The sequence below is a fragment of the Orbicella faveolata genome, unplaced genomic scaffold, assembly GCF_042242905.1.
Source record: "Orbicella faveolata isolate gen_17 unplaced genomic scaffold, um_ofav_v1 contig_50, whole genome shotgun sequence".
NCBI lineage: Eukaryota > Metazoa > Cnidaria > Anthozoa > Scleractinia > Merulinidae > Orbicella > Orbicella faveolata.
In genome coordinates, this window is record NW_028301581.1 from 2,208,411 (window position 1) to 2,228,624 (window position 20,214).

Consider the following 20,214-nt stretch of genomic DNA (forward strand, 5'->3'; position numbering starts at 1 on the left):
GCACGTATATACGTGCATATGTGTGCATACATATGCACATGTGTGCGTATTGACATACGCATATACGCAAAATATGCTCGTATGATATGCGTATACGTAGTTCGCATATATCTGAGCTGCACTGTAATTTGGGGCACCTAACTAACCTAGCAAGAAATCAGGCAGGCTCCTAAGTGCATACAACTATATTGGAAGTAAGAAATATACTAGGCTAAATAAAAATACATATGATTAAATAAGGGTATATAGATTATGATGAAACATTCAAAAGTTTTAGTGGCAATGTCAAAAAATATAGCGCCAGCAATTATAACTGATCTGTTGTTTCTGGTTGTTTCTAGCTATAATTAGTACACTACTACAATTTCTTCGTTTTATAACATTGGCTAACATGTACGGTCAACGTCCTTAAACCAGCTTACATGTAAACTATCACGATGTAGCAGGATGTATCCTGCTACATCGCTGCCAGTCGTTAGCAGATGGCAGACTGAAGCTTGAATTAATCGTGTTTGCAGATAAGGTTTCTTCTGAACTAGGTGGGGTTAAGATTAATTTCTGTGTGATTGTTCTTGGATAAAATGTAATTTACTACACGGCACATGTTTTACACACGGTGTAAGCTTATATATTAAAGCTAATAGTTTGCAACAACTACATGTACGTATACATGTACATTTAAGTAAAGTGAGTTAATTTTTTTTAAATAAAGTGATAATCGGGTCATTGCTGTACCTTCTACAACTCTAAAACATGGTACGTGGTGATACTGGAATGAAGTTTCCTAGCGTATTCGGAGCACAAAATCGTTTGAGGCCTACAGTAACGGCATCTTATTGCAGTTGAAGTTTCCAGACACCAAATACAAACTGCCCCAGTTGGAGGGGAAGGTATCTCGATGGCAACATAAACAAGACGATCTCTGATCTCACTCCACTATATCTCTTGCCGTATTAGGCGATTTTCATGAGCAGTAACCGCTCCTCCACTACTCTGACGGCCTAAGGACAAAGAAATAGCTTGCCTTCTTGAACCCCTTCTGTCAAGGAAAGTAGCTTTCAAAGAAACAGCCTTTAAACGCTTCAGGATTATGGGAACAAACTACCCCATAAGTAGCAATTCGTCCGCCATGTTGGATTTAGATTGGGAAATTTTAAGCTAAACGAGGATTGGTCAGATTTCTAGTACGTCCCTTTCCATTGTGAGAAACCGCTGTCAAACGAGACTGTACTCGCAACCACTCGGTGTAGGCCTACTCCTGAGGAGGTTAGTCCGAATGTGTTCAAATATTCAATATGGGGAAGACGCGGGAGTTTTTAAATCAAGTAAGCTACAGTTATTTCATCGTGCTTTTGACCAAAAATGTTGCTCATGTTTAGTTTACGGTCAGTTGAAGGAAGTCTAGCTTTGATATCTATGTTTAACCAGGTCACTGACTGTCGCTGTTTTACAACCCTAGCTTGAATTGAAAGGCCCACGTTGTGCGTGCTATTTCAAGGTAAGAACACAAAATGTTTTTAATTGTGCGGATTATGGTTATAAACAAGTGAAATCTGGTTATGGGCTTTATAAGCAGTACTTCATTCCATTGAAAATTATGGTCACAATTGGTGAAGTAGGTCATTCGGTATATACCTGAGCGAAATGCAAACTAATTCAGTCTTAGTGAAGTATCCATCATACCTCAATGGAAAGTAGATATTTGCTTGGTCGGTTCTTGATTTTTCTCCCAAAGTTCCTTGTTCTCTTGCAGCATTTCGTTGCTGTTGCTCGCATTTCGGTGGATTTGCAAAATATCCTTTCCTGCCTCGAGTGTGTTTATTGTCCATTGCGCACTGATCGTTAGATTGTTTTATATTGCATTATCTTCGTTTACTTAACAGGTAGTGGATGCTGCCTGTAAGTTAGCATGTATAGAACCATATGTCGTGCAACAGAATAATTTTTTGTGCATAAGATACAGCAATAAAGAGGGGTGAGGCGTTGTGTGACACCTACTCACAAAAGAGATAGGTGAAGGTGAATGAAGAGGGTTAAGAGAAGAAAGAAAATTATATAGCCCCCCAAAAATGGAATACCGAAATCGTGTTTTGTTGTCTTGCTCTTGCTCTGAAAAAGAATGAAAAAAATTACCAACAGGGCTCTACACTCAACCTCATTCCCAGGGTCTCTCATCTTACCACCCCCTGGAGCCAGCGAAGAGAGACCCTGGTTGGGTCTGGTCACGTGTCTCCCAGAATCTGGGAGATGAGAATTAAATGATTGAAGGGATGGGTGGCCTAGTCAGAATTTTGTATATACTTACCATACGGGAGTGCGGGATGTATTGTCATCAAAGTAAACCAAGAACAATATGACGTTCTGCGGCAATGTCCGGCGGTAATATTCTGCAAATGCCGAGGAAAACTTATCCATCATCTGATAGCAGAAATCCAAGTTGCTAAAGGTTGTATGGTTCAGTGAAGGACGTTACATATTGCAAAAATCTCCTCAAGTAGGTGAATGGAGAATTGCACACTGCAGCCAAGGCTGTGTATTGAAGATCTTTGACTCATCTTTATCTCAGAATGAAGTGTAGGTCTTGTGAACGGCGATTAAATAATTTTAGAGAATTCAGAGCCTTTTAATTGATCACTGAAAACCAAAGTCACTTCGAAAGGAGCGAAAGGGTGAAAAAATTTATTGAAGTAATTCTGCTGTTATCGCACCCAGTCAACGTCAACACTTGGCTAGTAAATTTTTTTTTTCTTTAGTAACACGTAAGTTGTCACTAGCCACTAGGCCAGTAAGTTGAAAAGTTAGTGTCCAGCTCTGTAGCCAAAACTAAATTTCTACTCTAGTCTGCAGTGAGTTGGCTATCATTAGTGTTGAGCCCTGACCAAACTAACAGGGTAAAGCAAAACAAACATCTAACCCATAGGAAGAGAATATGTTAAGATTTCACTGGTTACTCTGCTGAGAACGAGCCAGGCAGCAAAAAGAGAAATAATTGTAATCTATATACATTGCTTACTGGTAAGCCCTTAGTTCGTTCACTGCTTCTAACAGTCAACTACATTTCTCAAGGCAGGTTAAATTTGGCTACTTGAATAACCAGTTTAATATATCGCATGTCACTGAGATGTTTAATCAGAATTCTTCTCGAGTAAAAGGTGTTATCACAAGTGTACACTGTCAACAATTACTTTTTGGCAATGTTGGGAAGGGGTGGGCTGGCCGGGAGTAGTGGGTTGGGGTGGTGAGTTGATGTCCTAATGGTTAGTTAGTTGGACTTTGGATCAATAGGTCCAACATGGAGCCCAAGCTGGGGTTGCTGTGTCATGTTCTCAGGCACAACACCTTACCCTTGCAATGCCTTTCTCCACCCAAGAGTGTAATGGTACTGGCCAATTTGTTAGGGCAACCTGACAATTGCTGGGGGTCACCTGCAATGGACCAGCATCCCATCCAAGGGGAGAAGCAACACTCCTAAACACTTCGTGTTACAGAAACTGGAGTTGAGCACCCATGCTGATGATCCATCTGCCTTCTCTGTTCCCTCGTGGATGGAACAGACTTTCAAGCCCTGTAGCCAGGTAAGACATCACTGGAATGTACCCATTCTTAGCCACAAAGACTGGCAGGGGGATTTGGTGTCCTGTTTGAAACAAACCTTTCCCCATTTAAGTCCAACACTGTTTACTGGATATACCATGAAACGTTTAAGTGAGGAAGGGAAAGGGCATTTGTTAACATGCACTTTTAGCAAGCAGTTTTGCAACAGACGACTGGAAATGTGGAATGGCAGATTGGGACCAGGGCAGTTGTGGATTGTGTAATGGGGTGGGAAATCAGGAAATGGTACCCCTTGAGTTTGGTTGTACAGTCAGGTTGATTCAGGAATCCACAGTGATGGAGAATTCCTCAGTAGTGATTTGGTTAGCACATGTTATTGTGGTCACCAATGTTAGAATTCAGACCTCTGAATGAGTCTTTTTGTTATAAGAAAAAGATAGGTTATAAAACAACAGTTAGTTGTGCTTGATATTCAGATGAGACACCTTATTTGGATGATGCACAGCTTTTGATTGGCTGTTGAGAATTGGGAAAATGATGTATTGCACACTTGGTTGGGATGATGTCACATGTTTTATACTATAACAGAGCAGCAGATGGGGTGGAAAGAAAGTCATGGTTGGTGATCCTTTTATCATTTCAGAGATGTCTCCATCCTTTTGGCATTTAGCTCAAGATGTTTGAGTGTGTTCTTGCAGGAACTACAGTGCAGGGATTTTCTAGTTGTGATGAAGCATTATCTTCCATGTATTTAGAAGTCTCAAGTAATGAAGTGACACACCTCGACAAAGGAGTAGCTTACATCAGTCACATGAGGTGGGGAGGATTCACCATGCTTTTGCACAAAAGTGTTACAGCAGCAAAGGTGGAGGCAATGCAGATGTGGTGATGGCATGGCACTGGAGCGCATGGTTGGAGGCAAAGTTTGGCGCGCGTGGGCAGGGGTGCATGTGCGGCGTCTTTGTTGCTGTGACACCGTTGGTCAGATGACCTGAATCCTCAGTTCATGCAATTGCTGTTACCACCTCTTCATCAAGATGTGTCATTTTATCGCCTGCTACTTTTTCTGAATGCATGGATGATTTTGCTTCATCACAGTCAGAAAATCCTTGCACTGTAGCTCCTGCAAGATATACGCTTGAGCATCTTGAACTGAATGCCTGAAGGACAGAAATGTCACTTACAAGAAGGAAAGATCCACCACCATGTCTCACTCTCCACCCCACCTACTGCCATTATGGCTTGGAACAGGTAACATTATTTCTACTGGGCATTGAATGCATTATTCTCCCAATTTTCAACAAATATCAAAAGCTGAGTTTCATCCCTATCAGAGGTGGCATTTAAATATCAAAAGGAATAACTGTGACAAAGGCTGCCTGTCTTTTCTCTATAATAAAAAATGGCTCCTTCAGAAATCTGAACAGTGGCCTTGGTTACCACAACACCACATGCTGACCACATCACTACTGGGGATCATCCTTTATTGTGGGTTCTTGAATCAACTTGCCTGTACAGCCACACTCGAGGAGCATCACTCTCCAACTTCCTCTCCTCATTCCATGATCCACCATTGCCCTGGTCCCATCCTGTCATTTTACATTTCCAGCCATCTGCCGTTTAGCTGTCGGTTTGAAATGCATATTAACCAATGTCCTTTTCGCTCCCTCACTTGAACGTCTTGTTGGTACATCCAGTTAAGGGGGCTAAACTTTCATGGGAAAAGGTTTGCTTTAAACAGGATATCAAATCTTTTGTCTGCTCTTTGCAGCTCGGAATGAGAACACTCTAGTGATTATTTCACCGGCTGCAGGGCAGGGAACTCTTTTCTGCCCCTTTGGGATATGGATGAGCCAGATGGCTCATCAGTGCTGGGCCTTACCTTTGGTCTCTGCAACATGAAATGCCCAGGGGTATTGCCACTCTCTTTCTGGATGGGATTCTAGTCTATTAGAGGTTACCCCTTGTTTTTGTCAGGTTGCTCTTGCAATTGGTCAGTAGCATTTTCACTTTTTGGAGATGAGAGGTACTGGGAGAGTCAAGTGTCTTGCTTGAGAATATGACACAGCAACTCTGGCTTGGGCTCTATTTCGGACCTATTAATTCAGAGTCCAACTGATTTATTACTAGGCCACCAGCTCCTACCCCCGAACAACCTCCCACTACACTTTCAACACATTGGGGAAAAAGTATTGTCAACAGTGCACACTTCTAATGACAAATTTACATCATGAAGAATTTTGATTCAACATGTGAAAGGCAGTCCACACATGAATTTCAATATATCAGCAGCTAAATTTACGCTGCCTAAATACAAGTAGTTGACTTATGCTAGAAGCCGGCAAAAAATTGCCTTATGACTTACTGGTAGGTTAGGCTAAAGTATAGTGCTTTACTACCTTTCGCACTTAATTTGCCTGGTACACTTTGTCCCCCTGGGAGAGGAGGAAAAATTCAAGACTGAGGTGTTTGGCGTGCCCAGCCGAGGTGGAGCTGGGCATGGGTTCTGACTCTGGCCATGGCCTACTCCCCTGAGAGCTGCTGAGCTAGCTGCTAGTCCCCTGGGAGAGGGGCAAATTCAAGACTAGGGTGTTTAGCGTGGTCGACCGAGGTGCAGCTGGGCATGGGTTCTGACTCTGCCAATGGCCTAAACCCCTGGGAGCTACGTAGCCTGCTACTAGTCCCCTAGGAGAAGGGGAAATTTAAGATAGAAATCTTTGGCATGCCAGACTGAGGTGCAGCTGGGCATGCGTTCTGACTCTGGCCATGGCCTAGTCCGCTGGGAGCTGCTTAGCTAGCTGCAAGTCCCCTGGCAAAGGGGGAAATGCAAGGTCGAAGTGTTTGGCGCCCCTGACCGAGGTGCAGCTGGGCATGTGTTCTGACTCTGGCCATGGCCTAGTACCCTGTGAGCTGCTTAGGTAGCTGCTAGTCCCCTGGGAGAGGGAGAAATGCAAGATCCAAGAGTTAAGCGCACCCAACCGAGGTGCAGCTGGGCATGTGCTCTGACTCTGGCCATAGCCAAGTGCCCTGGGAGCTGCTTAGCTTGCTGCCACTTCCCTGGGAGAGGGGGAAATGCAAGATTGAAGTGTTTGGTGTGCCCGACCAAGGTGCAGATGGGCATGTGTTCTGACTCTGGCCATGGCCTAGTCCTCTGGGACCTGCTTAGCTAGCTGCCACTTCCCTGGGAGAGGGGGAAATGCAAGATCAAGGTGTTTGGCGCACCCGAACGAGGTGCACATGGGCATGTGTGCTGACTCTGGCCATGGCCATGTCCCCTGGGAGCTGCTTAGCTAGCTGCTTCTCCTCTGGGAGAGGAGGAAATGCAAGATCGAAGTGTTTGGTGTGCCCGACCGACCTGCAGCTGAGGATGTATACCAACTCTGGCTATGGCCTAGTTTGCTGGGAGCTGCTCAGCTAGCTGCTAGTCCCCTGTGCGAGGGGGAAATGCAAGATCGAAGTGTTTGGTGCACCCAATCAAGCTGCAGCTGGGAATGTGTTCTGACTCTGGCCATGGCCTAGTCCCCTGGAAGCTGCTTAGCTACCTGCTAGACCCTGGGAGAGATGGAAATGCAAGATCAAAGTGTTTGGCGTGCCTGACCGAGGTGCAGCTGGACATATGTTCTGACTGTGGCCATGGCCTAGCCCGTTGGGAGCTGCGTAGCTAGCTGCTAGTCCCCTGGGAGAGGTGGAAATGCATGATTGAACTGTTTGGCATGCCCGACCGAGGTGATGCTGGGCATGTGTTCTGACTCTGGGCATGGCCTAGTCTCCTGGGAGCTGCTTAGCTAGCTGCTAGTCCCCTTGGAAAGGGGCAAATCCAAGATCGAGGTGTTTGGAGCGCCCGACCGAGGTGCAGCTGGGCATGTGTTCTGACTCTCACCATGGCCTAGTCCCCTGGGAGCTGCTTAGCTAGCTGCTAATCCCCTGGGAGAGGAAAAAATGCAAGACTGAAGTGTTTCGCATGCCCGACCAAGGTCCACCTAAGCATGTGTTTTGACTCTGGCTATGGTCTAGTCCCCTGGGAGAGATGGAAATGAGAGATCGAAGTGTTTGGTGCGCCCGCCTGAAGTGCACCTAAGAATGTATTCTGACTATAGCCATGGCCTAGTCCCCTGGGAGCGGCTTAGCTAGCTGCTAATCCCCTGGGAGAGGAAAAAATGCAAGATTGAAGTGTTTTGTGTGCCCGACCGAGGTGCACCTGGGCATGTGTTTTGACTCTGGCCATGGTCAGTCCCCTGGGAGAGGGGGAAATGCAAGATCGAAGTGTTTGCTGCGCCAGACTGAAGTGCACCTGGCCATGTATTCTGACTATAGCCATGGCCTGGTCCCCTGGGAGCTGCTTACGTAACTGCTAGTCCCCTGGGAGAGGGAAAAATTCAAGAGTGAAGTGTTCGCATGCCCAAGTGAAGTGTAGCTGGGCATGTATTCTGACTCTAGCCTTGGCCAAGTCCCCTGGGAGCTGCTTAGCTAGCTGCAAGTTCCCTGTAAGAGGGGGAAATGCAAGACTGAAGTGTTTTGCGCGCCCAACCTAAGTGCAGCTGGGCATGGGTTCTGACTTTACCCATGACTCAGTCCCCTGGGAGCTGCTTAGCTAGCTACTAGTCCCCTGGGAGATGGCAAAATTCAAAAATGAAGTGTTAGACACGCCCGACTGAAGTCCAGCTGGGCATGTATTCTGACTCTAGCCATGGCCTTGTCCCCTGGAAGCTGCTAACCTTGCTGCTAGTCCCCCGGGAGAGGAGAAACTTTAAAACTGAAGTGTTTGGCACGCCCGACCGAAGTGCAGCTCAGCATGTATTCTGACTCTAGCCATGGCCTAGTCTCCTGGGAGCTACTCAGCTTGCTGCTTGTCCCCTGGGACAGCGGGAAATTCAAAACTAACGTGTTTGGCGTGTCCGACCGAAGTACAGCTGGGCATGTATTCTGACTCTAGCCATGGCCTAGTCCCCTGGGAGCTGCTCAGCTGGCATTTAGTCTCCTAGGAGAGGGGGAAATTCAAGACTGAAGTGTTTGGCGTGCCCGACTGAAGTGCAGGTGGGCATGTATTCTGACTCTAGCCATGGCCTTGTCCCCTGAGAGCTTCTCAGCAAGGTGCTAGTTTCCCAGGAAAGGGGGAAATTCGAGACTGACATGGCGCACCCGACCGAAGTCCAGCTGGGCATGTATTCTGCCTCTAGCCATGGCCATGTTGCCTGGGAGCTGCTCAGCTACCTGTTTGTCCTGTAGGAGGGGGGAAAATTACACACTGAAGTGTCTGGCGCGCCCAAGCAAAATGCACCTGGGCGTGTATTCTGAGTCTAGCCATGGCCTAGTCCCCTGGGAGCTGGTTAGCTAGCTGTTAGTCCCCTGGAAGGGGGGGAAAATCAAGACTGAAGTGTTTCGCGTGCCCGACTGAAGTGCAGGTGGCCATGTATTCTGACTCTAGCCATGGCCTAGTCCCCTGCGAGCTGCTCAGGTAGCTTTTAGTCCCCTGAGAGAGGGGGAATTTCAAGACTGAAGTGTTTGGCGTGCCCGAGTAAAGTCCAGCTGGGCATGTATTCTGACTCTAGCCATGGCCTAGTCCCCTGGGAGCTACTCAGGCAGCGATCAGTCCCCTGGGAGAGAGGGAAATTAGAGACTGATGTCTTTGGCACGTCCAACCGAAGTGCAGCTTGGCATGTATTCTCACTCTAGCCATGGCCTAGTTCCCGGTGAGCTGCTCAGCTAGCTGTTAGTCCCCTGGGAAAGGGGGAAATTCAAGACTGAAGTTTTTGGCGCGTCCGACCGAAGTGCAGCTGGGCATGTATTCTGAACCTAGCCAAGGCCTGGTCCCCTGGGAGGTGATCACCTAGCTGTTAATCCTCTGGGAGGGGGGGAAATTGAAAACTGAAGTATTTGGCATGCTTGACTGAATTATGCGTGGCATGTATTGTGACTCTAGCCATGACCTAGTCCCCTGCGAGCTGCTCAGCTAGCTGCTTGTCCTCTGGGAAAGGGGGAAATTCAAGAATGAAGTGTTCGGTGTGTGTGACCGAAATGCAGCTGGGCATGCATTCTTACTCTAGCCATGACCTACTCCCCTGTCAGCTGCTTAGCTCGCTGTTAGTCCTCTAGAAGGGGGCAAAATTAAAGACTGAATTCGTTGGCGTGCCCCACCGACATGCAGCTGGGCATGTATTCTGACTCTAGGATTCGCCTAGTCCCCCGGGAGCTGCTGAGCTAGCTGCTAGTCCCTTAGAAAGGGGGAAAATTCAAGACTGCAGTGTTTGGTGCGCCAGAGCGAAATGCAGCTGGGCATGTATTCTGACTCTAGCTATGGCCTAGTCCCCTGAGAGCTGCTTAGCTAGCTGTTAGTCTAATGCGAGAGGGGGAAATTCCAGACTGAAATGTTTGGCGTGCCCAAGCAAAGTCCAGCTGGGCATGTATTCTGACTCTAGCCATAGCCTACTCCCCTAGGAGCTGCTCAGCTAGCTGTTAGTCCCATGAGAGAGGGGGAAATTCAAGAATGAAGTGTTTGGCGTGTCCGATTGAAGTGCAGCTGGGCATGTATTCTGAATCTAGCCATGGCCTGGTCCCGTGGAAGCTGCTCAGTTAGCTGTTAGTCTCCTGGGAGAGGGGGAAAGTCAAGACTGAAGTGTTTGGTGCTGCTGACTGAAGTGCAGCTGGGCATGTATTCTGAGTCTAGTTATGGCCTAGTGCCCTGGGAGCTGCTTAGCTAGCTGTCATACCCCTGGGAGAGGGGAAAATTAGAGACTGAAGTGTTTGGTGCGTGCGAGTGAAGTCCACCTGGCCATGTATTCTGACTCTAACCATGGTCTAGTCACCTGGGAGCTACTCAGCTAGCAGTTAGTCCCCTGGGAGAGGGGGAAATTCAAGACTAAAGTGTTTGGCGTGCCCGACCAAAGTGCAGCTGGGCATGTATTCTTACTCTAGCCATGGCCTTGTCCCCTAGGAGCTGCTGAGCTAGCTGCTAGTCCCCTGGGAGAGGGGGAAATTCAAGACTGAAGTGTTTGGTGCGCCCCACCAACTTGCAGCTGGGCATGTATTCTGACTCTAGCCATGGCCTACTCTTCTGGGAGGGGCTGAGCTAGCTGGTAGTCCCCTGGGAGTGGGGGAAATTCAAGAATGAAGTGTTTGGCACGCTCGACCAAAGTCCAGCTGGGCATGTATTCTGCCTCTAGCCATGGCCTAGTCCCCTGGGAGCTGCTCAGCTAGCTGTTAGTCCCGTTGGAGGGAGGAAAATTCAAGAGTGAAGTGTTGGGCATGGCCGAGTGAAGTGCAGCTGGGCATGTATTCTGACTCTAGCCTTGGCCTAGTCCCCTGGGAGCTGCTCAGCTTGCTGCTAGTTCCCTGGGAGAGAGGGAAATTCAAGACTGAAGTGTTTGGCGTGCCCCAAAAGACTGCAGGTGGGCATATATTCTGATCTAGCCATCGCGTAGTCCCCTGGGAGCTGCTCAGCAACCTGTTAGTCCCCTGGGAGAGGGGAAATTCAAGACTGAAGTGTTTGGTGCACCCCACCAACTTGCAGCTGGGCATGTATTCTGACTCTAGCCATGGCCTACTCTTCTGGGAGCGGCTGAGCTAGCTGGTAGTCCCCTGGGAGAGGGGGAAATTCAAGAATGAAGTGTTTGGCACGCTCGACCAAAGTCCAGCTGGGTATGTATTCTGCCTCTAGCCATGGCCTAGTCCCCTGGGAGCTGCTCAGCAAGCTGTTAGTCCCCTGGGAGAGGGTGGAAATTCAAGACTAAAGTGTTTGGCACGCCTGACCGAACTGCAGGTGGGCATGTATTCTACCTCTAGCCATGGCCTAGTTCCCTGGGAGGTGCTCAGCTAGCTGTTACTCCCGTAGGAGGGGGGAAACTTCAACACTAAAGTGTTTGGCGTGGCCGAGCAAAGTGCAGCTGGGCATGTATTCTGACTCTAGCCATGGCCTAGTCCCCTGGGAGCTGCTCAGCTTGCTCCTAGTCCCCTGGGAGAGGGGGAAATTCAAGACTGAAGTGTTTAGCATGCCCCAACGGAGTGCAGGTGGGCATATATTGACTCTGGCCATGGCCTAGTCCCCTGGGAGCTGCTCAGCAAGCTGTTAGTCCCCTGGGAGAGGGGGAAATTCAAGACTAAAGTGTTTGGCGCACCTAACTGAATTGCAGGTGCGCATGTATTCTACCTCTAGCCATGGCCTAGTCTGCTGGGAGGTGCTCAGCTAGCTGTTAGTCCCGTAGGAGGGGGGAAATTTCAAGACTGAAGTGTTTAGCGTGCCCCAACGGAGTGCAGGTGGGCATATATTGACTCTGGCCATGGCCTAGTCCCCTGGGAGCTGCTCAGCAAGCTGTTAGTCCCCTGGGAGAGGGGGAAATTCAAGACTGCAGTGTTTGGGCACCCGAACGAAATGCAGCTGGGCATGTATTCTGACTCTAGCCATGGCCTAGTCCCATGGGACCTGCTCAGCTGGCTGTTAGTCCTTTAGGATAGGGGGAAATTCAAGACTGATGTGTTTGGTGCGTCTGACCCAAGTGCAGCTGGGGATGTATGCTGAATCTAGCCATGGCCTGGTTTCCTGGGAGCTTCTCAGCTGGCTGTTAGTCCTCTGGGAGGGGGAGAAATTCAATAGTGATGTGTTTGGTGCGTCCGACCCAAGTGCAGGTGGGCATGTATTCTGACTCTAGCCGTAACCTAGTCCCCTGGGAGGTGCTTAGCTAACTGTTAGCAGCCTATGAGGGGGGAAAATTGAAGACTGAAGTGTTTGGTCCCCCCGACCGCCGTGCAGCTGGGCATATGTTCTGCCTCTAGCCATGGCCTAGAGCGCTGGGAGCTGCTTAGCTAAGTGCTAGTCCCCTGGGAGAGGCGGAAATTCAAGAATGAAGTGTCTGGCGAACCCAACCGAAGTGCAGCTGGGCATGTATTCTGACTCTAGCCATGGCCTAGTCCCCTGGGGTGTCTGAGGTAGCTGCTAGTCCCCTGGGAGAGGGAGAAATTCAACACTGAAGTATTTGCTGTGCCGGACCAAAGTGCAGTTGGGCATGTATTGTGACTCTAGCCATGGCCTAGTCCCCTGAAAGCTGTCTCAGCTACCTGCTAGTCCCCTGGGAAAGGGGTAAATTCAAGACTGAAGTGGTAGACGCGCCCGACCAAAGTGCAGCTGGACATGTATTCTGACTCTAGCCATGGCCTAGTCCCCTAGACACTGCTAAGCTAGCTGCTAGTCCCCTGGGAGAGGGGGAAATTTTAAACTGAATTGTTTGGTGCACCTGACCGAAGTGCAGCTGGGAATGTATTCTGACTCTAGCCATGGCCTTCTCCCGTGGGAGCTCCTTAGCTAGCCGTTAGACCCCTGAGAGAGGGGGAAATTCAAGACTGAAGTGTCACACTCCTGACCGAAATGCAGCTGGGCATGTTTTCTGACTCTAGCCATTTCCTAGTCCCCTGGAAGCTGCTCAGAAAGCTCCTAGTTTCCTGGGAAACTGGGAAATTCAAGACTGAAGTGTCTTGCGCTCCTGACCAAAGTGCAGCTGGGCATGCATTCTGAGTCTAGCTATGGCCTGTCCCCTGGGAGCTGCTTAGCTAGCTGTTAGTCCCACGGGAGAGGGGGAAATTAGAGACTGAAGTTTTTGGTGCATGCGAGTGAAGTCCAGCTGCGCATGTATGCTGACTCTAGCCATGGCCTAGTCCCCTGGGAGCTACTCAGCTAGCTGTTAGTCCCCTTGGAGAGGATGAAATTCCAGACTGAAGTGTTTCGCGCGCCCGACCGAAGTCCAGCTGGGCATGTATTCTGACTCTAGCTATGGTATAGTCCCCTGGGAGCGAATGGGCTACCTGGTAGTCCCCTAGGAGAGGAGGAAATTAAAGACTGAAGTGTTTGGCGCACCCGAGCAAAGTGCAGCTGGGTATGTATTCTGACTCTAGCCATGACCTAGTCCCCTGGGAGGTGGTCAGCTTTCTGCTAGTCCCCTGGGAGAAGGGAAATTCAAGACTGAAGTGTTTGGTGTGCCCCAGCAAAGTGCACGTGGGTATGTATTCTCACTCTAGCCATGGCCTAGTCCCCTGGAAGCTGCTCAGCTAGCTCCTAGTCCCCTGGGAGAGGGGGAAATTTAAGATTGAAGTGTTTGGCGTGCCTGACCGAAGTGCACGTGGGCATGAATTCTGACTCTAGCCATGGCCTACTCCCCTGGGAGCTGCTTAGCTTCCTGCTAGTCCCCATGGAGAGGCATGTATTCCGACTCTAGCCATGGCCTAGTCCCCTCGGAGCTGCTTAGCTAACTGGTAAACCCCTGGGAGAGGGTTAAATTCAAGACTAAAGTGTCTTGCGCACCTGCCCAAAGTGCAGGTGGGCATGTATTCTGACTCTAGCAATGGCCTAGTCCCCTGGGAGCTGCTGAGCAAGCTGCTAGTCCCCTGGGAGAGGGGGAAATTGAAGACTGAAGTGTTTGGCAGGCTCGACAGAAGTGCAGCTCGGTATGTATTCTGATTCTAGCCTTTCGATAGTCCCCTGGGAGTTGCTTAGCTAGCTGTTAGTCCCCTGGGAGAGGAAAAAATTTAAGACTGAAGTATTTGGCATGCCCAAGCGAAATGCAGCTGGGCATGTACTCTTACTCTAGGCTTGGTCTTGTCCCCTGGGAGCTTCTCAGCTAGCTGCTACTCCCCTGGGAGAGGGGGAAATTCAAGACTAAAGTGTTTCGTGCATGTGACTGAAGTACAGCTCTGCGTGTATTCTGACTCTAGCCATGGCTGAGTTCCCTGGGAGCTGCTTAGCTAGGGGCTAGTTTCCTGGGACAGAAGGGAATTTAACAATAACATGTCTGTTGGGTCAGACCGAACTGCAGCTTGGCATGTATTCTTACTCTAGCCATAACCTAGTCCTCTGGGAGCGTCTGAGCTAGCTGCTAGTCCCCTGGGAGAGGGGGAATTCAAGACAAGTAATTGGTGCGCCTGACAGAAGTGCAGCTGGGCATGTATTCTAACTCTAGCCGTGGCCTTGTCCGCTGGGAGAGGTCTCAGCTACCTGCTAGTTCCCTGGAAGAGGGGGAAAAGCACTGCTGAAGTGTTTGGGGTGCCGACAGAACTGCAGCTTGGCATGTATTGACTCTAGCCATGGCCTAGTCCCCTCGGAGCTTCTCAGCTAGGTTTTAGTTCCCTGGGAGAGAGGGAAATTCAACACTGAAGTCTTTGGCGCACCCCAGCGAAATGCAGTTCAGCATCTATTCTGAGTCTAGCCATGGCCTAGTTTCCTGGGAGCTGCTTAATTAGCTGTTAGTCTCCCAGGAGAGAGGGAAATTCAAGACGGAAGCGTTTGGGGTGCGCAAGTGAAGTCCAGCTGGGCATGTATTCTGACTCTAGTCATGGGCTAGTCTCCTTGGAGCTGCTTAGCTACCTTTTAGTCCCCTTGGAGAGGTGGAAATTGAAGACTGAAGTGTTTGCCGTGCCCGAGTGAAGTCCAGCTGGGCATGTATTCTGACTCTAGCCATGGCCTAGTCTGCTGGGAGCTGCTCAGGTACCTGTTAGTCCCCTGGGAGAGGGGCAAATTCAACGCTGAAGTGTTTTCCGCGTCCGACCAAAGTAAAACTGGGCATGTATTCTGAATCTAGCCATGGCCTGGTCCCCTGGGAGCTGCTCAGCTAGCTGTTACACTTCCGGGGGGGGGGGAAATTAAAGACTGAACTATTTGGTGCACCCGAGTGTATTCAGCTGGGCATGTACTCTGACTCTAGCCATGGCCTTGTCTACTGGGAGCATCTCAACTAGCTGCTAGTCCCCTGGGAGAGGGGGAAATCCAAGACTGAAGTGGTTGGCATACCCAACCGAAGTGCAGTTGGGCATGTATTCTGACTCTACCCATGGCCTAGTCCCCTGGGAGCTGCTCAGCTAGCTGCTAGTCCCCTGGGAGAGAGGAAATTCAAGAATGAAGTGTGTGGCGAGGCCGACCGAAATGCAGCCCTGCATGTATTCTGACTCTAACCATGGCCTAGTCCCCTGGGAGCTGCTCAGCTTCCTGCTAGTCTCCTAAGAGAAGGTGAATTTCAAGACTGAAGTGTTTGGCGCACCTGACCGAAGTCCAGCTGGGCATGTATTCTGGCTCTAGCCATGGCCTTGTCCCCTGGGAGCTGCTCAGCTAGCTGTTAGTCCTGTTGCAGGGTGGAGAATTCAAGACTGAAGTATTTGGCAAGCCCGAGCAAAATCAAGCTAGGCATCTATTTTCAGTCTAGGCATGGCCTAGTCCCCTGGGAGCTGCTTAGCTAGCTCTTAGTCCCCCGGGAGAGGGGGAAATTCAAGACTAAAGTGTTTGGGGCACGTGAGTGAAGTCCAGCTGGGCATGTATTCTGAGTCTAGCCATGGCCTAGTCCCGTGGGAGCTGCTCACCTAGCTGCTAGTCCCCTGGGAGAGGGGGAAATTCAAGACTGAAGTGTTTGGCGTGCCTGACCGAAGTGCAGCTGGGCATGTATTCTGACTCTAGCTATGACCTAGTCCCCTGGGAGAGGGGAAAATTCCAAAATGAAGTGTTTTGCACGCGTGAGTGAAATGCACCAGGGCATGTATTGACTGTAGCCTTCGCGAAGTCCCCTGGGAGCTGCTGAGCTAGCTGCTAGTCCCATAGGAACGGGGGAAATTCAAGACTGAAGTGTTTGGCGCGGCCGATCGCAGTGCAGCTGGGCATGTATTTTGACTCTAGCCATGGCCTAGTCCCCTGGGAGCTGCTTAGCTAGCTGCTAGTCCCCTGGGAGAGGGGGAAATTCAAGACTTAAGTGTTTTGCACGCCTGACCGAAGTACACCTGGGCATGTATTCTGACTCTAGCCATGGCCTAGTCCCCTGGGAGCTCTCTCAGGTTCCTGCTAGTCCCCTGGGAGAGGGGGTAATTCATGACTGAAGTGTTTGGCACACCCGACCGAAGTATACTTGGGCATGTATCCTGACTCTAGCCATGGCGTAGTCCCTATGGAGCTGTCTTAGCTAGCTGCTAGTCCCCTGGGAGAGGGAGAAATGCACGACTAGTGTTAGACGCGCCCGACTGAAGGGCAGGTAAGTATGTATTCTGACTCTACCCATGGCCTAGTCCCCTGGGAGCTGTCTTAGCTAGCTGCTAGTCCCCTAGCAGATGGAGAAATTTCACGACTGAAGTGTAAGACGCGCCCGACTGAAGGGCAGGTGGGCATGTATATTGACTCTAGCCATGGCCTAGTCCCCTTTAAGCTTCTCAGCTAGCTGTTAGTCCCCTGTGAGAGAAGGAAATGTAAAACTGAAGTGTTTTGCGCACCAGACCAAAGTAAAGCTGGGCATGTATTCCGACTCTAGCCATGGCCTAGTCTCCTGAAAGGTTTTTCGCTTCCTGGTAGTCCCCTGGGAGAGGGGGAAATTCAAGACTGAAGTGTTAGACGCAGCCGACTGAAGGGCAGGTAAGTATGTATTCTGACTCTACCCATGACCTAGTCCCCTGGGAGTTGTCTTAGCTAGCTGCTAGCCCCCTAGGAGATGGAGAAATTCACAACTGAAGTGTTAGACGCGCCCGACTGAAGGGCAGGTGCGCATCTATTCTGACTCTAGCCATGGCCTAGTCCCGTGGGACCTGCTCAGCTAGCTGTTAGACCCCTGGGAGAGGGTAAAATTTAAGACGGAACTTTTTGACGCGCCCGACTGAAGTGCAGGTGGGCATGTATTGTCACTCTAGCCATGGCCTAGTCCCCTGGGAGCTGCTCAGCAAGGTCCTAGTTTTCTCATACACGAGGAAATTCAAGACTGAAGTGTCTGGCACGCCCGACCCAAGTGCAGCTGGGCATGTATACTTAATCTAGCCATGGCCTAGTCTGCTGGAAGCTGCTCAGCTAGCTAATAGTCCCCTAGGAGGGGGGAAATTCAACACTGAAGTGTTTGCTGTAGCCGACCAAAGACCACATGGGCATCTATTCTGCCTCTAGCCATGGCCTAGTGCTCTGGGAGCTGCTCAGGTAGCTGTTAGTCCCGTGGGAAAGGGGAAAATTCAAGACTGAAGTGTTTTGCCCGTCCACCCGAAATGCAGCTGGGCATCTATTCTAAGTCTAGCCATGGCCTAGTCTGCTGGGAGGTGCTTAGCTAACTGTTACTCCCCCAGCAGTGAGGCAAATTCAAGACTGAAGTGTTTGGGGCACGCGAGTTAAGTCCAGACGTGCATGTATTCTGACTCTAGCCATCGCCTAGTCCCCTGGGAGCTTCTTAGCTAGCTGTTAGTCCCTTGGGAGAGGGGGAAATTCAAAACTGAAGTTTTTGGCATGCCCGAGTAAAGTCGAGCTAGACTCAAGTGTCTGGCGCTCCTTACCGAAGTGCAGCTAGGCATGTATTCTGACTTTAGCCATGGCCAAGTCCCCTGGGAGCCGCTTAGGAAGCTCCTAGTTTCCTGGGACACGGGGAAATTCAAGACTCAAGTGTCTGGCGCTCCTGACTGAAGTGCAGCTAGGTATGTATCCTGACTCTAGCCATGGCCTAGTCCCCTGGGAGCCGCTCGGAAAGCTCCCAGTTTCCTGGGACACGGGAAAATTCAAGACTGAAGTGTCTGGCGCTCCTGACCAAAGTGCAGCTGGGTGTATTCTGACTGTAGCCATGGCCTAGTCCCCTGGGAGTTGCTCAGCTAGCTGCTAGTCCCCTGGGAGAGGGAGAAATTGAAGACTGAAGCGTTTGGTTCACCCAACCGAAGTCCAGCTGGGCGTGTATTCTTCCTCTAGCAATGGCCTTGTCCCCTGGGAGCTGCTCAGCTCGCTGTTAGTCTCGTGGGAGGGGGGGAAATTTAAGACGTGTTTGGTGCACCCGAGCGAAATGCAGCTGGGCATCTATTCTGAGTCTAACCATGCCCTACTCTCCTGGGGGTTTCTTAGCTAACTGTTACTTCCACGGGAGAGGGAGAAATTCAAGACTGAAGTGTTTGGGGCGCACGAGTGAAGTCCAGCTGGGCATGTATTCTGACGCTAGCTATGGCCTAGTCCCCTGGGAAGTGGTTAGCTATCTTTTAGTCCCCTCAGAGACGGGGAAATTCAAGACTTAAGTGTTTGGCACGCCCGACCGAAGTGCAGCTGGGGATGTATTCTGACTCTAGCCATGGCCTAGTCCCCTAGGAGCTGCTTAGCTAGCTGCTAGTCCCCTGGGAGAGGACGAAATTCAAGACTGAAGTGTTTGGCACGCCTGACCAAAGTGCAGCTGGGCACGTATTCTGAGTCTAGCCATGGCGTAGTCCCCTGGGATCGTCTTAGCTAGCTGGTAGTCCCATAGGAGAGGAGGAAATTAAAGACTAAAGTGTTTGACATGCTCCACAGACGTGCAGCTGGGCATGTATTCTTATTCTAGCCTATTCATAGTCCCCTCGGAGCTGCTTAGCTGGCTGTTAGTCCCCTGCAAGAGAAAAAAATTCAACACTGAAGTGTTTGGCGTGCCCAAGCGAAATGCAGCTGAGCATGTATTCTTATTCTGGCCTTTCCATAGTCCCCTGGGAGCTGCTCAGCTAGCTGCTAGTCCCGTGGGAGAGGGGGAAATTGAAGACTGAAGTGTTTGGCATGCTCGAACGAACTGCAGGTGGGAATGTATCCTGACTCTAGCCATGGCCTAGTCCCCTCGGAGCTGCTCAGGAAGCTCCTAGTTTCGTGGGACACGAGGAGATTCAAGACTTAAGTGTCTGGCGCTCCTAACCGAAGTGCACCTGGGCATATATTCTGAGTCTAGCTATGGCCTCTTCCCCTGGGAGCTGCTCAGCTAGCTGTTAGTCCCCCACGAGAGGGGGAAATTCAAGGCTCAAGTGTTTGGTGGGTGCGAGTGAAGTCCAGCTGGGCATGTATTCTGACTGTATGTATGTATTCTGTAGCCATGGCCTAGTCCCCTAGGGCTGCTCAGTTAGCTGTTAGTTCCTGGGAGAGGAGAAAATTTAAGACTGAAGTGTTTGGCGTGCCCGACCGAAGTCCAGGTGGGCGTGTATTCTGACTCTAGCCATGGCCTAGTCCCCTGGGAGCAGCTGAGCTAGCTGCTATTCCCCTGGGAGAGGAGGAAATTGAAGACTGAAGTGTTTGCCGCACCCCACCGAATTGCAGTTGGGCATGTATTCTGACTCTAGCCATGGCCTAGTCTCCTGGGAGTTGTCTCAGCCAGCTGCTAGTCCGCTGGGAGAGGGAGAAATTCAAGACTGAAGTGTTAGGCGTGCCAGACCGAAGTGCAGCTGGGCATGTATTCTGCCTCCAGCCATGGTTTAGTTTCCTGGAAGCTTCTTAGCTTGGTGCTAGTCCCCCGTGAGAGGGGAAATTCAAGACTGAAGTGCAGCTGGCCATGTATTCCAACTGTAGCCATGGCCTAGTCCCGTGGGAGCTGCTGAGCTAGCTGCTAGTCCCCTGCTAGTCCCAAAGTGCAGTTGGGCATGTATTCTGACTCTAGCCATGGCCTAGTCCCCTGGGAGTTGTCTCACCTTTCTGCTAGTCCCCTGGGAGAGGGGGAATTCAAGACTGAAGTGTTTGGCACTCCTGACTGAAGTGCGGCTGGGCATGTATTCTAACTCTAGGCATGGCCTAGTCACCTGGGAGCTGCTTAGCTAGCTGTTAGTCCCCCGGGAGAGGGAGAAATTCAAGACTGAAGTGTTTTTTGCATCTGACCGAAGTGCAGCTGGGGATGCATTGACTCTAGCCATGGCCTAGTCTCCTGAGAGCTGTCTCAGGTAGCTGCTAGTCCCCTGGGAGAGCGAGAGATT